Genomic DNA, 6,290 nt, shown 5'->3' on the forward strand with positions numbered 1-6,290 from the left:
AAGTGGAAAATAATTATTTTTTTTTCTAAGAATACAGACTTCCTTGGAATATCATCCATTTTTCCTCCCACAACTCATGTAATTCAGACTTTAAGATGATTATCTCTTTGCTTGCTCTTTATTTCACATTTCTGACTTTGCCCTTCAAACACCTTATAAGGAAGTTTTTCCAGATTGATTTTCTTGAAAAAGCATACAGACCTGCTGGACAGAAGAAAAATTTCATACCAGCCAGGAAAGATTCACAGAAAAGTATCACAGGTCATTTTGAGAACAGTAGTTGAACTTGAGAAAGATTTCACCCAGTTCAATATCAAGCAAATGCAAATTGTGAATACTCAAAGTTAAACATCTAGGGCTTTCATCCAGGACAGCAGGTCACATTGAGGAGTAATGGAGGAAGTAGCATCAAAGTTGAGAGAAAAAGGAAGAGAGGGGGTCTGATGAAAGTGAGGGAAGGAAAGAGAACCGGGAAATTTCAGAAAGCAAAACATTGTATTTTTAACATTATATGAACAGCAAAAAATTAAAAAGCTTTGTGAAGTTAGCTATGGGATTATTTTGCAGGACAGGTGACTTTCACTGGGATCAAACACCTCTAATTTGCCTAACAAAAGTTCTATTTCCTGACTTAAGGGTGTTTCATGAAAAGATAATTGTCTCTACTTAACAGATACTTGGCTTAAAATGAGTTATTAAATGAGAGAGAGGGGGAGAGAGGAAGAGAGGGAGACAGAGTATGATATATTAAAGTATTAATGACATTTTAAAAATAGTGCTATCTAAACTATAATGTTTCAAAATGCAACCTTGGATTATAAAACTATAGAAAAGTAAAGATATCACTATAATAAAAATAAAGGTAATGGCTATTCTTGGGAGTGGGGAGAGATGAATGATATTTGAGAGGGGGCATGTCCAGAACTAACTCGTGAGTTGACTAATAAGGAAGGCCTGTCTGCTTTCAATTTTAAAGGTTACAATGATATTTCTCTTAAAACTCGTTAAGTTGTATATATATATCGTATGGAGATTTCTTTGTGTTATTCTAATAATTAAAACATTTAAAAACAGAAAGTATGTTTTCTATAACTATATGTCAATAATTTCAATAAGACATACAGATAAACATGAATAATATAGAAAAGAGATAGTGGTGGTTAATTTTATATGTCAACTTGACTAGGCTATGGGGTCCGTTGTTTGTTTATAAGTGGTCTACATACAAAGGTATATGTAGATATGATTAACATTTCAATAAGTAGACTTAGAATAAAGAGAAAACTCTCCAGAACTGGGTGGGTCTCATCCAATCAGTTGAAGGTCTAAAGAGAAAAGACTAAGGTTCCTCAAAGAGAAAAGAATTCTTTCTCTATACTGCATTTAGGTTCAAGAATAAATATCAATTCTTGTGAGAATTTCCAGTGTGCTGGTCTGCCCTGCATATTGGACTTGCCAGGCCCAAACTTGATTTATGACTATATATTGAACTTGATCATTTGGCTGATATAGTATTTGTTAGGTTTCTCAAATGTAATTTTCTCCCCACCCCGTTGCATACTGTACTCTTGGAAGGAAGTCATTATGTGCAATACACATTAGGGAGTAGAATTATCTTTTCAAAATAATTGATAGTCTTCATTCCTTGTGTAGATTCACATTTTTATCTTGTATCATTTCCTTATAGATTGATGGCTTCTGTTAATATTTCTTGCAGTGATGACATGATTATGATGAATTATTTTAGCTTTTATATTTCTTTAGTAGTTTTTATTTTAACTTTATTTTTGAAAGATATCATTTGATATGAACTTTAGGTTAATTTTTCTTTTTCTTTCAGTACCTTAAAAATGTTAGTCTCTAGCTTGCATTGCTTCTGATGAGAACTGAGCTGTCAAAATTATCTGTGTTCATTGTACATACTGCATGTTTTTTTTCTCTCTATTTTTAAGAAGTTCTCTTTATCACTAATATTTTAAAGCCATTGACTATAATGTGTTTTGATGTTGTTTCATGTATATTATACTGTTTTTTTTTGTTTTTGTTTTTTTTTTTTTTACTATTTATGTGTATGGATTTAAAGTTTTAACTAAATTTGGATGCTTGTGTGCCATTATTTCTTCCTTTCCACTGAGGACTCCAATTACATGTAAATTAGGTCACATGGAATTTGCTATAGCTCATTCATACTTTTAAGATAATTTTTTTTCTGTGTTTAATTTAGGTTACTATTGCTATGTCTTCAAGTTCTCTAATATTTTCCACTGCATTGTTTAATGTTAATGCCATCCATTGTATTTTTAATTATAATCATGATAATTTTTAATCTCTAGAAATTTGATTGGTATCTTCTTTATGTTTTCTATGTCTATACTTAACATGCTCACAACTACCATCTTGTACATATAAAAGATAGTTATAATAACTTTTAAAGTCTTCATCTACAAATTCTATCATCTGTGCTATTTCCAAGTCTGATTCTATTGGCTGGATTTTCCCCTATATATGGATCCTATTTTCTTCCTTTTTGCATATTTGGTAAGTTTATTTTATTAAATTTATTGGGGTGACATTGGTTAATAAAATTATATAGGTTTTAAGTGTACAAGTCGATAATACAGCATCTGTATATTGCATTGTATGTTAATTACCCAAAGTCAAATCTCTTCTATTACCATATATTTGACTCCTTTTACACTTTTCTACCACCCCCTACCCTCTTTCTTTCTGGTAACCACTTAAATGTCGTCTGTGTCTATGAGCTTTTGTTTGCTTGTTAGTCTTGTTCATTTGTTACTTTCCATTTTATATTTCACATATGAATGAAATCTCATGGGTCTCAACCTTTTCTGTCTGACTTATTCTGCTTAGCATTATATTCTCTAGATCCATCCATGTTGTCACAAATAGCAGAATGTCATCTTTTCTTATGGTTGAGTAATATTCCATTACACACACACACACACCACAGCTTCTTTATCCAATCAACTATTGAAGGGCACTTCGGTTGTTTTTATATCTTGGCCACCATGAATATTGCTGCATGAACATTGAAGTGCATATATCTTTATGGATAAATATTTTTAGATTGTTTGGATAGATACTCAGAAGAGTGATTGTTGGGTCATATGGTAGTTCTATTCTTAATTTTTTGAGGAACCTTCATACTGTTTTCCATTGTGTCTGCACCAATTTGCATTCCCACCAGCAGTGTATAAGGGTTCCTTCTTTCATATAACCTCTCCAACACTTGTTATACTTGTCCTGTTAAAAATAGCCATTCTAACAGGTGTGAGGTAGTATCTCATTATGGTTTTGATTTGTATTTCCCTAACAGCTAGTGAAGTTGAGCATCTTTTCATGTGTCTGTTAAATTTTGAATGAATGTAAGACATTGTGATTTTATCTTCTTAGGTGTTGGACTTTTTTCTCATTATTATTCCTGTAAGTATTCTTGAGCTGTGGTCTGGCACACGGTTAAGTAGAAATAGTTTGATTCTTTCAAGCCTCATTTTTACACTTTCTTAGACAGTTCTGAATGACTTTTATAGTCTAATATTAATTTTTTTTTGCTACTGAAGCTATAACTTTCTGACATTTTATTTGGTGCCCTAAGAATTACAAGGTTATCTGCTTTGTCTAGTGGAACAGGGACTATTTCTGGCCCTATATGAGCTCTGTAGGTGGTTTTCTTTCAGTGTCAGATAATCAGTACTCATCTGAGAAAGCAGAGAGATCACTCTGCAGATGTGTAGTGTTCACTCTTTCTGCCAATCTCTCCCTTTGTACTTTTCCCTGCAAACTGTACCTAGTAAATATGATGGTTATTCACACTCTCAGCTCCATCTTTCTAACTTTCGGAGATCACCAGGCTCTGCCTGGGTCTTTCCACTGCATACTATGGCTTGGAAACTCTCTAGGCAGTAACCCAAAGTGATTGTTAAGACCTGTCTCCTTTGTTTTCTTTCTCTGAGGCTTTACGGCTTTACTATACTATATTTACCTGGCATTCCTATTTGAACTTAAATGGAAGTCCTCAGATAAAAATTATTTTTTAAGGATAGTGAATGGTAGTTCATAAAAACAATGGTCCAATTCAAAAGGAAAATAAATAACTTAAACATGCAACTATAATCTCTTCTCTCATTTACTTGAATTACGATACCAAACTATAAATTTAATTTTGTTTTATAGTTATATCTCTGTTCTTTAAAAAGGAGAGACTATTTGAAACTAATTTTCAGATTTTACTGTATTTCATATTTTTATCTAAAAAGCCCTCTAAGCAGATTATCAGCCTAATAGAAGTTTCATGCTTTTTATCTCGAGCTATCGATATTTAATCTATTTTTCTAATATCCAGGTGTAAACCAACCATAAAAAAATCTAAGAGCTGAAGTCAGAATAGAAAAAAAAAAATGTTCTACAACCATGCCACCCTGAACAAACCCGATCCCATCTGATCTCGGAAGCTAAGCAGGGTGGGGACTGGTTAGTACTTGGATGGGAGACCACCTAGGAAGATCAGGTGCTATAGGCATAAAAATAAAAAAAATAAGAGAGTATAAGCTGACAAGGTCCTTAAAATTTGTGAGGTCAACTAAGGGTTGCCTTGCCTAAAAAAAAAGAAAAGAAAAAAAATATTTCCCTTTATAGAATCTGTTTCTAAAAAATATTCTTAGTAATTGATTTTTAAACTTTGGGTCTATATTACTAAAGAGATTGGTTGAAATATGAGGTGAGATGAGCTTTAAAAAAAAAGAAAAAGAAAGAAGACAGCAAAAGTAGCATTTCAAGAGTCATGACATTTAGAATCATTTCTATCATTCCAACATTATATAATAGTTGCATTATATTTCTTTTTACTAATACAAACATAATAAATTACAGTTGTTAGAATTTGCAGGATTTACACAATACAAAAGCCCAGAAAACTTAATGTTATATGTTAAATAATATAACATTTGACAAACTGGTATGTAAGTTAGGAAATCGAAGATTTTAATACTACAATTGATTTTTCTCTAGATCCTTTAATAATACCATGGATTGCTTTCTCCTGATGGTTTATAATTTTTTTTCTGAAGATTAAATTAAGCTTGCCTCCAATTCAAAAATGCAATTTTGGAAGCAAATATATAATTATAGTGTGCAAATCTTTAGTGTGTATTATATATAAGTAATCTAAACATCACACACAACTGTCTTCAAATATTTATTGTTAGAATTTTATTAAAGATTGTTTGAGCTAACAGGAGTTGTTCACACTTTTTTTTTGTTGTTGAGTATTGACAACCAAGGAAAAAATAAGGCAACTCATAATAAGAGCTATCATTGAATTATACCAATCAATAACAATGGCTATCATTTTTAGCATTTACTATGACATGTCAAATATCACTCCATGAGGTAGTGCTATTATTTATCATCATTTACTAATGTAGAAACTAAGGCACTGAACAAATAAGTCACCTAATCTTAAGAGGCAGACCAGGATGAAAAACAAGTTTCTAGTTGGTGCCACCAGGGCTAGTTTTCTCTAAACAGTTTTATTAATATATAATTCATATAGCAAGGCATGGAATTTTAAGACAAAAATTTGAGGCTTCAAAAGATTTTAATTTACAGTGGTTTCCAAGCTACCCAGCTCTGAGCCTGGAGAGACATATATTTACTCTTTTGTTGAAATCTTGAAAGAAGCATTAATTTAGTTCAAGCTTTCAACTCTCTTATTTTGTAGATGAAGAAATCGAGCCCCAAAGAAGTGAAGAGACCTGCTTAAGAACATTTTAGTAGCAAATTAGTATTAGTGTATTATTTGCAAATTAGCAATTACAACTGTAGGCTTCACGTTCAACCTACACATGCAAATCTTTAATGTCTCTCTTCTTTTCTGGCCCTTGCCCATACTCACATAGTTTTTATGTTATTATAATTATAATTTACACACAACTTGGTGAATATTAATTCTTTAAAACAGTTTTTATTTTTTAAATTTCATTATGTTATTTTTATTCTTTTTTATGTTTTTCTCTTTTTTTTAATACCTAATACATTTGCTCTATTTGCCTGTTTGTGGAGTATTTTTATAAAGAGTTCCAAAACTCAGAGGTCCTTTTTGCTAACATTTGTTGAAATCTCTTTTTTAACATCATTTAAGATGTTATTTTTTTCTTTGTTTTAAATAGACTTTATTTTTCAGAGCAATCTCGTGTTCACAACAAAATTGAGCAAGGAGTTCTTATATACTCCTTTTTTCTACACACGCACAGCCTTCTGCACAATCAAAA

General features: G+C 31.5%; 1 pseudogene; it reads left to right on the forward strand.

Moving 5' to 3' along the window:
- Positions 1-4,421: 4,421 nt before the first annotated feature.
- On the forward strand, positions 4,422-4,540 carry LOC112476757 (annotated as a pseudogene).
- The last annotated feature ends 1,750 nt before the right edge of the window (positions 4,541-6,290 follow it).

The sequence above is a fragment of the Pteropus alecto genome, unplaced genomic scaffold (genome assembly GCF_000325575.1).
Source record: "Pteropus alecto unplaced genomic scaffold, ASM32557v1 scaffold71, whole genome shotgun sequence".
NCBI lineage: Eukaryota > Metazoa > Chordata > Mammalia > Chiroptera > Pteropodidae > Pteropus > Pteropus alecto.